This window comes from Elephantulus edwardii, unplaced genomic scaffold (genome assembly GCF_000299155.1).
Source record: "Elephantulus edwardii isolate Elephantulus edwardi_28Jun2011 unplaced genomic scaffold, EleEdw1.0 scaffold00064, whole genome shotgun sequence".
Lineage (NCBI taxonomy): Eukaryota > Metazoa > Chordata > Mammalia > Macroscelidea > Macroscelididae > Elephantulus > Elephantulus edwardii.
In genome coordinates, this window is record NW_006399814.1 from 9,242,660 (window position 1) to 9,255,627 (window position 12,968).

The following is a 12,968-nucleotide window of genomic DNA, read 5'->3' on the forward strand; positions in this document are numbered from 1 at the left end:
GTCCCAAGTGCATTCCACTATGCAACCTTAATTGTGGGCTCCTGTGATAACCATAATACCCAGTTCTGTTTCTTGATCTGTCTGAAACCTGTCCATCATGGGTGATCCTGCTGGTATTTGAAATACTGGTGGCATCACTTCTAACATCAAAGAAACACCCAAATGGTTTTATAATTCATCTGCTAAGATTACTAGTTAACAGTAATAAGTGTTGAGTCACTATTGTCCCAAATGCTTGGCCTGCTATATAAGTCCACGATTTTTAGAATCATCAGCTCCTCCTTTGTTCAGTTCCCCCACTTCTCTATGTCCTTTAGGTCTGGTGGTTCACTAAAAGGTCTTCCAGAGACTCTGACCCATCAGGGGAATGATTCACATGACTGTAGATACACAGGCTAGTTTTACAGAGATTGGTGAGTGAGGGGCCAGGATCCTGCAGACTGTCAGTTGCAGTGCAGCTGGATGCTGTGTCCAAGGATAGTAAGTGTCCCAAAAGGGTGACATAATAGCACTGAGGTCCCAAGAGCCACATGCTAAGACACCCAGAAGACCAAGCCGGTGCAGTAAACTGACAAATTCATCAAAGAGCTCTATATTTGCTTTCATTCCCCACAAAAAGTGATGCAACAGAATGTGGACATTATAAAACAATATAATTAATAACACATGCAAGTAAAATCTTTCTGAAGACTTTTCAAAAATTCCTGGTAGAGTATATCCATCATGGAACTGTCAGAAATTCGAGGTGGAATCAGAGGAGGTTGTGGCAAAAGGAATTTCATTGCTGATGTCAGATGAATCTTGGCTGAAAGCAGAGAAGACCATAAGGATGCTTGTGTTTTATTGATTGTGCAGATCATAACAAGCAACGGCTAACATTGAGAAGAATGGGAACCCCAGAACACTTAACTATGCTTATATGAGACATATACTCTAAGAAGCAGTTATCCCAAAAGAACAAGGAAATGCTGTGTGGTTTAAAATCAGATAAGTTGTATATCAGGGTTGTGCCCTTCCTTTAGACCTATCCAATCTATAGGGAGCCTTGTTGGCTTAATGGTAAGGAGCTGCACTGCCAACCCAAAGACACTGGGTTCAAACCCACCAGTTGCACTGTGAGAGAAAGATGGGCAATCTTATCCCCTGTGATTTACTATCCTGAAAACTCCTAGAAAGTCAGCTATGCATTGGTTCAACTAGTCGTACACAACAACAACAACAACAACAATATTTAATCTGTTTGCTGAGCAAATAACTTGAGAAGCTGTACTATATGAAGAAGAATGTGATATCAGGATTGGAGGAAGGCTCATCAACAACTTGTGTTATGCAGATGAAACAACCCTGCTTGCAGAAAGTGAAGAAGACTTGAAGCATTCATTGCAAAATATCAAAGAATACAGCCTTTTCAGTATGGGTTACATATCAACGTCAAGAAAACAAAAATTCCCACCAGCGGACCAATAACATCATGAGAGATGGAGACAAGATTGAAGTTGTCAGCAGTTTCATTTTGCTTGGCTCCACAATCAACACCCATGGAAGTAGTATCAATAAATCAGAAGACTTGTTGCACTGGGGGAAACTGCTTGCCAAGGGCCTTCGCAAAGTTCTAAAGAGCAAAGATGTGAGTTGAAAGATTAAGATGTGCCTGATCCAGCCATGGTCTTTTCAGTTGTTTCCTACACACCTTAAAATTGGACAATGACTAAAGGTGACAGAAGAACTGATGTCTTTGAGCTGTTGTGTTGGCCAAGAGTATTGAATGTATCATGGACTTCTAAAAGAACAAACACATCTGCATTGGAGGCCGTGCAAGCAGAGTGCTCCTTAGAGTCTTGGATGGTGAAACTTGGTTTCACATACTCAGGGGGAACCAGTCCTTGGAAAGGGACATCATGCTGGGGAAGGTAGAGTCAGTGAACGAGAGAGACTGTCAGTGGGATGAGTCAACACTGTGACTCCCACATTGGTCTTGAGCAGGACAGAGACCCTGAGGATGGCGCAGGACGGAACAAGGCTCAGATCTGTTGTTTAAAGGGTCCTGAGTCATGGTCTACTTGACTACACTAACGAGAGGCACAGCCCCAGCTTCCTGAACTGGGGAGGCGGCATCGTTTGCTACTTGGTAGGCTGCTAACTAAAGGTCAGCCTCTGCAGGAGAAAAACGAGGCTGTCAGCTCTTGTTAGGATGGACAGTCCCAGAAACCCACAGCAGGTGGTCGTGAGCCAAAGTCAGCTCATCTACAGTGTGTGAGCTAAACTGTGAGGGAATAAACTCCTGTTTGCTAAAGCCATCACTTGTGGTAGTTCTGTTACAGCAACACAAGTGAGCTCAGACCAACTCCGTGCAGTGGTTAATGCATTCAGCTACTAACCAAATTGTTGCTGGTTTGAATCCCCTGAGAGGTACCTTGGAACAAAGACCGGGGGAACTGTTTGGATAAGATAGATTGTTGTTGTTGATGATGATGATGATGATTGCCGTCACGTCGAGAACGACTCATAGCAACCCCGTGAACAAAAGGCCTGAAGCCTTTCTATAATTATCATCATTTTTCAAAGTGCATAGAGTTTCCAGAGGCAGGTGGTTTATGAAGTGGATGCCACTCCTGCTTCAAACCTCTGAAAACACAGAGCACAGTTCAGAGTGGACTTCATCCTCAATAGAGTGATGTACAGCTACAACTGCCGTAGCCATGTATGGGTACCTCTTCTCCCTCCATAGTTTTGTGCTTGGAGTAGGGGCACCATGACCTTGGGGAAATGCAGCTGCTACCATGACCTTGAAGAACATCTGAGATCACCATGACAGTGAGAGTTGCCTCTCACCACCAGCCAAAAAAAGCTGGAAGAATTGGGGTGGAGGGAAATTGAGATTAAGGAGAAGATCCCATAAATACCGGAACTCTGGCCCCAGACGTATGTTCCTCCTCACACCCCCGCTGTCTGACTCTTTGATCATAGGCTGTGTTTGGTTGTTCTTACTTCTTTCTTCTGTCACCAGCAAACCTAACACTACTCACCTTTGTGAGTGTCTGCCTGTGGCCACTGTCTCTGGAGAGAGCTTGCTAGTCCTCTCTGAAGCGTTCCACCCTGGGCATCTTCTACACCGTGACCAGAACCTGACAGATCGGACTGATCTACCCAAAGTGGGATGCCTGACTTGTGCCAGCTGCCCACAGGGCCTGACTGAGGCTTGTCCTCAGCGTGGGTCCTGGTCCGAGTCTACATCTCATCTCAGTCTTAAAGGTCCCTCAGCTCCGTCCGCCCGTAGCAATGCCTGCTCCAAGGCATCCAGACTCCATGTGGCCGAGTCCAGGTACAGGTCTCCTCCATCACCCCGTAGCCGTTCCAGCGTCCTCCCCACCCCTGTCCCCGCCACGTGCTCCTGCTCGGTACTGGGCCACCTGCTTCGTCTCCTCTCTGTTCTCCCAACCTGCTGATACCTTCCACGTGAAGACTCTGTGCTGACTATGTCCTGCACCTGGAAGCACCTGTGAAACTGCAGGTCTCTGTACAGGTTTGGGGGCCCCTCCCTCCTCACCTATGAGGCTCCAGGAAGGCGGGGCGCATCTCATTGTTAGATGCTGTTGGGTCAGCTCTGCTCACAGCCACCCCGCGGACAGCAGACAAGTCCTTGTCCCATCCAATACCATCCCGCTGTCCTTAACCATGGCCGCAGCCACTGTGTCAACCCACCTTATTGAGGGTCTCCCTCTCCTTTGCTGACCCTGGGCTTTTCCAAGCATGGTGTCTTTCTCTGGACTCTGGTCTCTGTTATCGCTGCTAGATCTGCATATGCCTGAGGCAAAGGGGCTTCCCCCAGAGAGGTCTGCAGAACATAAGAGAGGAAATGCTGTGCCCTGCGGGTTTCCTCTGCTCACAGCAGCGGGGTCCCCATATTTTGATGGAAAGAGGCCTTGTTCTGCACAGGAAAAGTGGTGTCTGCCCAGGGCCCTGCCTCTCCCAGCTTCCTCTGGAAATGGAACAAACCCTTTGCTTGCTATTCACCACTTGGGTGAACCTTGACACTGCCGTAAGGTGGTCATGTGTCCCAGATCTGACCAATCAGAACCTCCTCTGAGGCTTTTGCTGGAGCCTGAGACCAGAGCTCCTAAGAGCAGCAGCTGCGACAGGACAGAATCATCATCATCATCGTTCAATAGGAGGAGGCTACGAATGTGAAGAGCGTGCAAGCGTGTGCGGGAGAGTATGCGAGAACGCTGGTACTATTCTTCCACCTTATCTATACGGCTCAGATTATTTCTAATAAAAAAGGGGTTTTTTAATCCCCTCTCTACTTGGGAAGAATTATAACAAGGAAAATAAGGCTATTACAATGAGCAAATAGGAACAAGATGTGTACAACTTAAAAAAGAGATGGAGAAGTGGAGAAGGGATGCAGAAAAAGGGAGGAGAAATCACCAGGACACCAGAGATTAGCGGGCAGGTGGGTAGAAGGAATTGGCAAGGTGACGAGATAAGGTCATATAAGTCACATCAGTAGTAATTAAAAATGCAAAACACAATGTATAGAAATTATGATATAAAATAAAATGTACATAAATAAAACAATGTATATAAATGAAAAAAATCCCTCTCTAAGCATGTGAAGGAAGAAGGATAATTTGCTGCTTACTGTAATTTTTTTCCCTAAACTATAATGGGGAAATATCTTTCATCTGTTCCTTTCTGTGAAATGCTTGTCTGTCAGATTCTAAAGCTGAGCATTCCAATGAAGACAGACTAGGAAGAAGGATTGGCCATCCACTTCTGAAATAGCAGGCTTTCGAAAAACTCTGTGTACTTTTGAGCACAATAGATCACACTAGCAGATATGGCAACTGAGACCGAGCCCTCAAATATGGGAACGCAAAGGAAGAGGAACAGTTTTAAGCAGGCAGTAGTGATTGGAACCGTGGAATGTGAGCTCCGTCTCACATACTTTGGGCATATGGGCCAGGAGGGATCAATCCTTGGAGAAGGACATCATGCTTGGAAGGGGGGAGGGACAGTGCAGGAGAGGAAGACCCCAGATGAGATGGATTGACACGATAAGTGGGGCAATGGGATTAGGTGTGGGGGGGGTCAATAAGACTGTCTCACGATAGGTCAAGGGTTAGAGCTGTTGTACATAGGGTTCCTAGGAGTCACAGGTCACTTGACAACACATAACAAAAACACCAGCATATGTGAACAATGAACACACACCGGAGCACACACACAGGACACTGCCTTAGTTCTCTAACGCTGCTGTGACAGAGAGAACACAGGTGGATAGCTTTCACAGAAATGTATTCTCTCACAGTTTGGAAGGATAGGAGACCGGTCCAGGGTGCAGCTCTGGGGAAAGTCCTTTTCCACTGTTCGTGGTGGAGGAAAGACCTTGTTTCCTTCAGTGTTTCTGGGCTGTACCAGGTGTTCCCTGGGTGCCGTGCGTTCCTGCTATCAAGGAGCTCCACAGAGCAGGAGTCCTGGGCCAACAAGATGCACTCCACTCCTGGAGATTATTTCTTACTGGTACCAAGAGTCCAACACTCTCCATGCTCAATTTCCTCCCCTTTAATCTCTCCTGATACAGAAGGCCGGTCCCTAGTGGAACAAACCTTGCAGCTCAGGGCTGTAGGGGGATTAGAGGTTGTGGAGTTGGAGGAGAGTGCTGAATATCCCGTGTTTTGCTGGAAGAACAAATGAGTATCTTGGAGAAGGTGCACCCTGGGTGCTTCTTGTTATCCAGGACGGTGAAGTGTCACCTCGCATACTTAGGGCACGTTGTTATGAGAGACCTGTTCTCGGAGAGGGACATCAGGCCTGGAAAGATGGGAGGCCGGCAAAAGAGAGGAAGCTCCTCAGTTAGATGGAAACTGTGACCATAACAATGTGCTCAAGTACACTGACGAGGGCGAGGACGGCACCGGTTGGGATCCGGTTCGGATCAGTTGTTTATGGGGTCGATATGGGTCACAGTGACCTCCAGGGTACCCAACAACAACAGTAACAACAGCAGTCCATCTTTAATCCTTTTACAACTATTTATGAGATCGTGGTGGATAAGTCCATGGCTTCCACGGTATATCCTCATATACTTGTATTTTGGGGATACAAGTTTATCTACGACAGATACTTCTCAAGAGGTGGCTGCACAGTTAGCAAAAGTCGTATAACACACACAACATCTGTGCACTACGTGGGAAGGTCTGGGCCCCTCCTGGCCTCCCCAGTGCCTGCCCACCCAGCCCCAGGCCTCCCTCTGCAAACCAACACAGAAGAGGTGTTCTCACCCTGGAGGGAGCAGCTGGTCCCAGGCCTGCAGTTTCGATGCTTCAGTATCGGCCTCCTGCTCTGGGACACCCTAATGGCCTTCCTCCTGCCTGGGAACGAGGCAGCCTCGGTTCTGCCCAGTCGCCTCATTACGCTGCTTGGTTTCCTTTCGTAAGCATTTCTGACAGGCACTGGAGCCACAATAATCCAGCTGTAAAAAAAAAAAAACAAAAAAAAACACAAACAAAAGCCACTACTCTCGAGCCAGTTCCAAATCCCAGTGACCCTGTCGGACAGAGGACAACTGTCCCTTGGAGTTCCCAAAGCTGTAATTCTTTACCGAAGCCACTACCACTTCCCATGGTGTAGATGGTAGGTTCGAACTGCCAATCTTTTAGTTAACAGTGCAACACTGAATCCCCTTTGCCACTGGTGCTGTTAGGTGGCACCGAGTCAACTACAACTCAGAGCAACCCTGTAACAATAGCTCTGTGATGTGACACTTCTCTGACACACCTGCCCCCATTGCCGCAGTCACTGGGTCAATCTGTCTCATCCAGGGTCTTCCTCTCCTGTGCTGATCCTCTGTCCTTCCAAGCATGATGTCCTTCTTCATGGAGTGGTCCTTTCTGCCATCATCCCCAAAGTATGCAAGACAGAGCTTCCTAATCCTTGACCCTGGCTTCACTCTTTCCAGGACTGACCTGTTTGTTCTCTTGGAAATCCATGATATGTTCAATACTTTTCTCCAGAACCACAATTCAAAGGCTCTGATTCCTCATCTGTCTTCCTAACTCAATATCAGCCCTCAGATGCATGGCAAGGAATTGAGAAGACCATGGTCTGAATCAGGCACACCTTAGTCTTTAAACTGATAGCATTGCTCTTTAGCACTCTGAAGCTAGTGTTTCCTATAATCCAATTGAATGGAAACCTCATCCCATCCTGTGCCAGCCTCATCTCTGTCCATTGCTGTCGCTGTCTGCCAGCGTGGTGAGAGCCTTCCTCTCTTTCACTGACTCGCTACATTTTCAGAGTCGCTGTGCTAAGGTACCATTGAGTTGACTCTATGAACAACAGATCTGAGCCTGGCTAGCTGCACCATTTTCACAGTTTCTGTGTGCTCCGGCCCATTGTGATAGTCGCTGTCCAGTTCAGTTCATCCTCCTGAAGGTTCGTCTTCTCTTTCTCTGGCCTTCTCCCTTCCCCGGCATGAGGTCTTTTCCCGAGAACTGGATCTTCTTGCTAACAGGTCAAACTTTGTCAGATAAAGTCTCACCATCCTTGTCTCCAGGTGGCATCCGGCTGCTCTTCCTCCACGATCCAGCACCATTCAGAGCGTGTTTCCCTGGCTCTCAGGCAGCTCCGCTCTCGGTGAGAACTCCATCCTCACACATGGCTCCCGGCATGCCCAGGATCTCCTGTCTGTACCAGCCATCAAGAACAAAGGGTCCTAAAGGAAGGTTTGCATATCACCCCTACTCACATATCATTGACTCGGACAGGAAGCGTGACCCATCAAACTACAAGGGAGGCTGGGAAATGTAGTCTGTGTGCCCAGGAGGAAGAGGAAGTGGTTCAGGTAAGCTGACACGTTCCAGGTGATCCCTGGGTGCCGTGCGTTCCTGCTATCAAGGAGCTCCACGGAGCAGGAGTCCTGGGCCAACAAGATGCACTCCACTCCTGGACATTATTTCTTACTGGTACCAAGAGTCCAACACTCTCCATGCTCAATTTCCTCCCCTTTAATCTCTACTGATACAGAAGGCCGGTCCCTAGCAGCCCTTATGACTCAGGGCTGTGGGGGGATTAGATGTTGTGGTGTTGGAGAAGAGTGCTGAATATCCTGTGTTCTGCTGAAAGAACAAATGAGTATGTCTTGGAGAAAGCGCACCCTGGGTGTTCCTTGGTAGCCAGGACGGTGAAGTGTCACCTTGAGTATTTGGGACATGTTGTTAGCAGAGGCCAGTCCTTGGCTGCCACCATTAACATATATTCGTTTTAAGGTGTGGCCTCACATGTCAAGGACTCCAAACAAAGATAAAGTCCAATAAATACAAGCCATTCCTACTGTTTAACTGAAAATATTTTCAAGATGCTAAATGGTGAAGGCCCTGGTTCAGTCCCGCAGGCCCAGGCAAAGAACTGGCCTGGGTGGGAGGCAGTGGAAGATTGGCTGTGGGTGAATCCCCTAGCTTGAGCCTGGTTACGCCCTGCTCGAGGGAATCCCAGGGTGTCTTTGCTAGAGCTTGTGGTTGAGAGGAGAGGCAAGGAGACAGGACTAAGGTGAAAGAAAAGATGGATTTGTTAGAAGTGATGTGTCTCAGGGAGGGAGAACCTGGACTGGGGCAATCCCCAGGAGTGGAGAAATGGTGAAAGACAGTGGGTCACATGACTCGAGCATCAGTACGGCTCGCTGGCTCTGCGTTTTGATGTGTCCAGGCCTGAGTCTGGGCTGATGGGATGATGTGGTGGGCAGCTCTGGTCCCCTGTTCTGACGTCACTCATGCACTTAGAGCTGACCGCTGACCGCGCTGCTCTGGGTAGGGCCGCCTTTGCCATGCGTGTTGGGGCTCCAGCGCTGTGCCTAGCACTGCTTCCTGGTTCCGATGCTTCTTCCATTTCACCAGACTTGAACGTCGGCCCCCTCTTACCTCGTGGGCGTTTGTCTCAACATCCCCTCTGCCCCACCTCTCCTCACTTCCTTCTGGCCTTGCCTGATGCAGACCCTAACAAAAGCCAGCCCGGTGACCAGCAAGTCCCGTGTGACCCCACGTGTGTCAGTGGGATCAGCTCCAGGGGGTTTTCAATGGCTGATCTTCGGGAAATCGATTGCCCAGGCCCCTCTGCATGGGCTCCACCCCCTAACGTCTGGCTAGAAGTTGAGCATGATAACTATACCCTTAGACTCGTTCTTTCAATCAATCTGTGTAACCCCACCCTGGGGTTAAACCAATCAGGGAGGATCACTTTCACGTGGTAGGTAAGGAAACTTGGACTCAGAGAGGGGCAGTAGCTTGCCCAGCTGGGACTGGAACTCGGGGCTTCCTACACTCCTGTCTCTTGTGTGTAAGTCACTTGGTGGCCAGCCCCTGTCATCTCAGCCCTGACCTCTCCAACCAGCCAGCCTGCCAGTGCGGGTTACATCATCTCACCCCGGACCCCGCTGATTGAGATGCTCAGGCCCTCTCTGGGATAGACCCTGCAAAGGGAGAAGACCCCATGAGCCCTGGGGCATGGAAGGCTTGCAATGACCCCACCACCACCACCACCACACACACACTCTGCCCAGCTCTTAAAAGGAGGAACTGGGATGGGGGTGGGGGCAGATTTGATCTGTTGCCAAAAGAGAGGGGAAGAAACACACTTCTCCAGACAAGCTGCTGGTTTACCAGCTGACTTGGTGAGAGAGGAAAAAAATGTCTCCTCACCATCTGTTCCCAGAGTGGGGCTGGTGTGCGGCCGGGGCTTCCTGCGGCTCGGGCAGCCAGGCCCGCTTTCAGAATCCCGACAGCTGCCCCTGGATTATTTTGGGAAGCGGCTCAACTCCCAGGCACCCCGGCCTTCGAGGCATTTCCCGGCACTCGGAGCTGTTTGCACACCCAGCCCGAGGCTGCCAGCTCTTACTCAGCCCCTGGGCCTGGTCCAGTTCGGCCCTCTCGAACCTTCCGGCTTCCAGCTGCAGCCCAGGCGGCTTGGGATGAGGGAGAGAGGGAGGGGAGGATGACGGAGGCAGGAGAGGCCCCTCCTGTCACTCACCTTTGTGGGAGACACTTCACCCTCCTGTTCCTCAGCACTGGGGTGCGCTCGGTGTCCAGTCATCCCTCTCCCCACCCCCTCCTGGTGAGTGGGACATCGTGCATGTCTTTTGTGAAAGAAAGGTGGTCCAGGTGGGTGTAACGAGTGCATCAGGAAGGCCAGGAAAGGGTCTGGGGATTGCAGGATACCTTACAAGCAGCCTGGACAGGCAGGGGTGCAGTAGGCACGAGAACATGGGGAAAGAGTCCACAGTAACAGAAAGACACAAAGAACCCTGAACCCTGGGTGTCCCCTGTGGGTAGGGAGCCGGGCAGGGATCAGAGCCGGTCACGTGATCACGTTCCCAAGATGGAGTCCCTCCAGCTGCAGGTGTGGAACTGGGGTGAGGAGGATGGGGGTGGACAGGCAGGGAGGCTACGTGAGAAGCTGCTGCAGCCTTCAATAGAGGGTGAGCACTGGACCAGCCAGGGCAGGGCAGACGGGGCAGCACCAGTTTAAAGACAAGCGACGGCAGAGAGGCTTGGTGCTCAGGTGAAGAGGGAAGCATCCCGAGGGAGGCCCGGGTGTCAGGCCAGGACCCAGTGCTGCAGGGCCAGTCAAGGAGGTGGGTATCAGGAGTCAGGGTGGGGTGCACCCAGGAAGTGGTGGGCTCTGACTGGGTAAGGTGAGACTGGGGTGGACTCCCCAGGGGAGCTGTGTCCTGAGCAATGAGGGTCTGAAGCACAGGGCTGGAGTGAAAGGGGAACCTGGAAAGTGGTCCTCAGAGCGGGGCAGGAGCTGGAGAAGAAGACCTCACCAGGAAGGTAGGTGAGAGGAGCAAGGAAACCCAGCACCACCTCCTCCAGGAAGGCAGAGGGGAAGGAGCTGAAGACAGACAAGGGAGGGGGAGGGAAGACGGGCAGCGAGGGCTCTGGGGTCCAGCGAGAACCTGGATCAGTGGTGCTTGATGCTGCTGGTGCCCGGTGAGGCTGCGGCTGGAATGTCAGCCTGCTTCTGAGACTAGAAGGAGCCTGGTGGCACAGTGGGTGAGCACTTGACTGTTAACCAGATCAGTGGTTCAAATCCAGCAGCAGCTCCAAGGGAGTCTTCTTCAGCAAAGAATCACAGCCTAGGACGTTGTGTGGGGCACTTCTCTGCCCTGCATTGGCTGCGAGTTTGATATTGTTGTTGCTGCTCCTGTTCTCTTATCGTTTCTAGCTAGGTCCCTAGGGAGCTCTGGTGGCCTCGTGGTAAGAAGCAGTGCTGCAATCCCAAAAGGCACCCAGTTCGAATCCTCCAGCTGCTCCATGGAAGAAGGATGGGCAGTCTTCTCCCATGTGATTCACTGGCTCTGAAAGCCCGCCAGAGGATCAGTTACGGGTAAGTTTCAGCTCAACAGCACACAATAACAGCCAGGTTTCTAGGTGGCACAGAGTAAACCTTCAACTACTAACCAAAGGTTGGGAGGTTCGAATACAGTCTGTGGTGCCATGAACTTTCTCACAACCTGCTTCAGAGATGGTCAGACCCTTGAAAGCCCAGAGAAACAGTTCAACCCAGCACATGTGGGGTCACCTTGAGTGAAAATCAACTCAATGACAGTGTCTGAGATTCTTTCAGGCACCGGCACTAAAAGGGTCCATTTGTCTCTCTTCATTTTGAAAACCCAGCCAAGCTGACTCTGGGTGACAGGTAGCACTGCACTGAACAGATCTCCAAGACACTACGTTGTCATTGTTGTTCTTGTTAGGTGCCATCAAGCTGACTATGACTCATAAACATCCTACAAACAGATCAAAATCTTGCACTGTCTTGCACCATCCGTATCATTTCCCTTATCCCGTGTCATCCTCAGAGTCTCTGTCTTGCTTAAGCCCCTTGTTGCCCTCACAGCATCAATCCATCTCATTCAGGGACTTCCTTTTTTCACCAGTCCTCCACTCTTCCAAGCATGATGTCTTTTTTTCCAAGGACTGGCCCATTCTGACCACACGCCCAAAATATGAGAGACCAAACCTCACCATCCTTGCGTCTAAGGAGCACCCAGGTTACCCTCACTTCCTCCAGGAGAGACTCAGTTTGTTCCTTTGACAATCCATGAGATATTCAATACATTCCATAAACACCATAACCCAAGGTCACTGCTTCTTTTTAAACCATCCTGATTCATTGTCCAACTTTCAGATTCATATGAAACAATTAAATGAGCACATTTCAGTCTTTAAACCACATTCTTGCTCTTGGGGACTTTAAAGAGATCCTTGACAAAGAATTTCCTGTTGCAATACTTCTCTTGATTTCTCAATTGCAGCTGCTAGGGGAGTCGATTGTGGATCCAAGTAAAAGAAGACACTTGGCAACTTACCATTTTTCTCCTCCCATCATGATTGACACAGTGACTATAACAATGGGCTCCAGAGTATCAGGATGATGAGAGAGGCACAGGACGGGGCAAAGTTCAGATCTGTTGTTCATAGAGTCACTATGGGTCACACGCTACTCAATGGCACTGAACAACAACAATATCAAGATGTTGTTCAATTGTGTGTTCCTGTATTGTTCATAGGATTTTAGAAGGCCTGTTGTTTGAGAAGTGGATGACCAATCCTGCTTCCTACTCTGTCTTGATCTGGTAGCTCCACTAAAGTCTGTCCATCATGAGTGATCTTGCTAGTATTTGAAATATTTATGGCATAGTTTCCAGCGTCACAGCATCCTGCAAGTCGCTTCAGTACAGAAAACTGACAGACAAGTGAGGTACTCAAAAAGCAAATGATAAACAAGTAAGCATATGCATAGTTAAGCTATAGAATAAGTAGCAACATGTAAATCACTTACCCAACACAACAAACTGACAGATAAGTGCTGTGCTCCTTAAAACAGACACAGACCTGCATGTACTTACCAATCTGTGCTAAAAAATTTGGAAGAAAGCTACCTGGTCAACTGACTGGAAGAGATCCATG

General features: G+C 49.6%; 1 pseudogene; it reads left to right on the plus strand.

Annotated features, from left to right (window-relative positions):
* The window catches only part of LOC102862552, a 42,676-nt pseudogene extending 34,955 nt beyond the window's left edge, over positions 1-7,721 (plus strand).
* Positions 7,722-12,968: the final 5,247 nt, after the last annotated feature.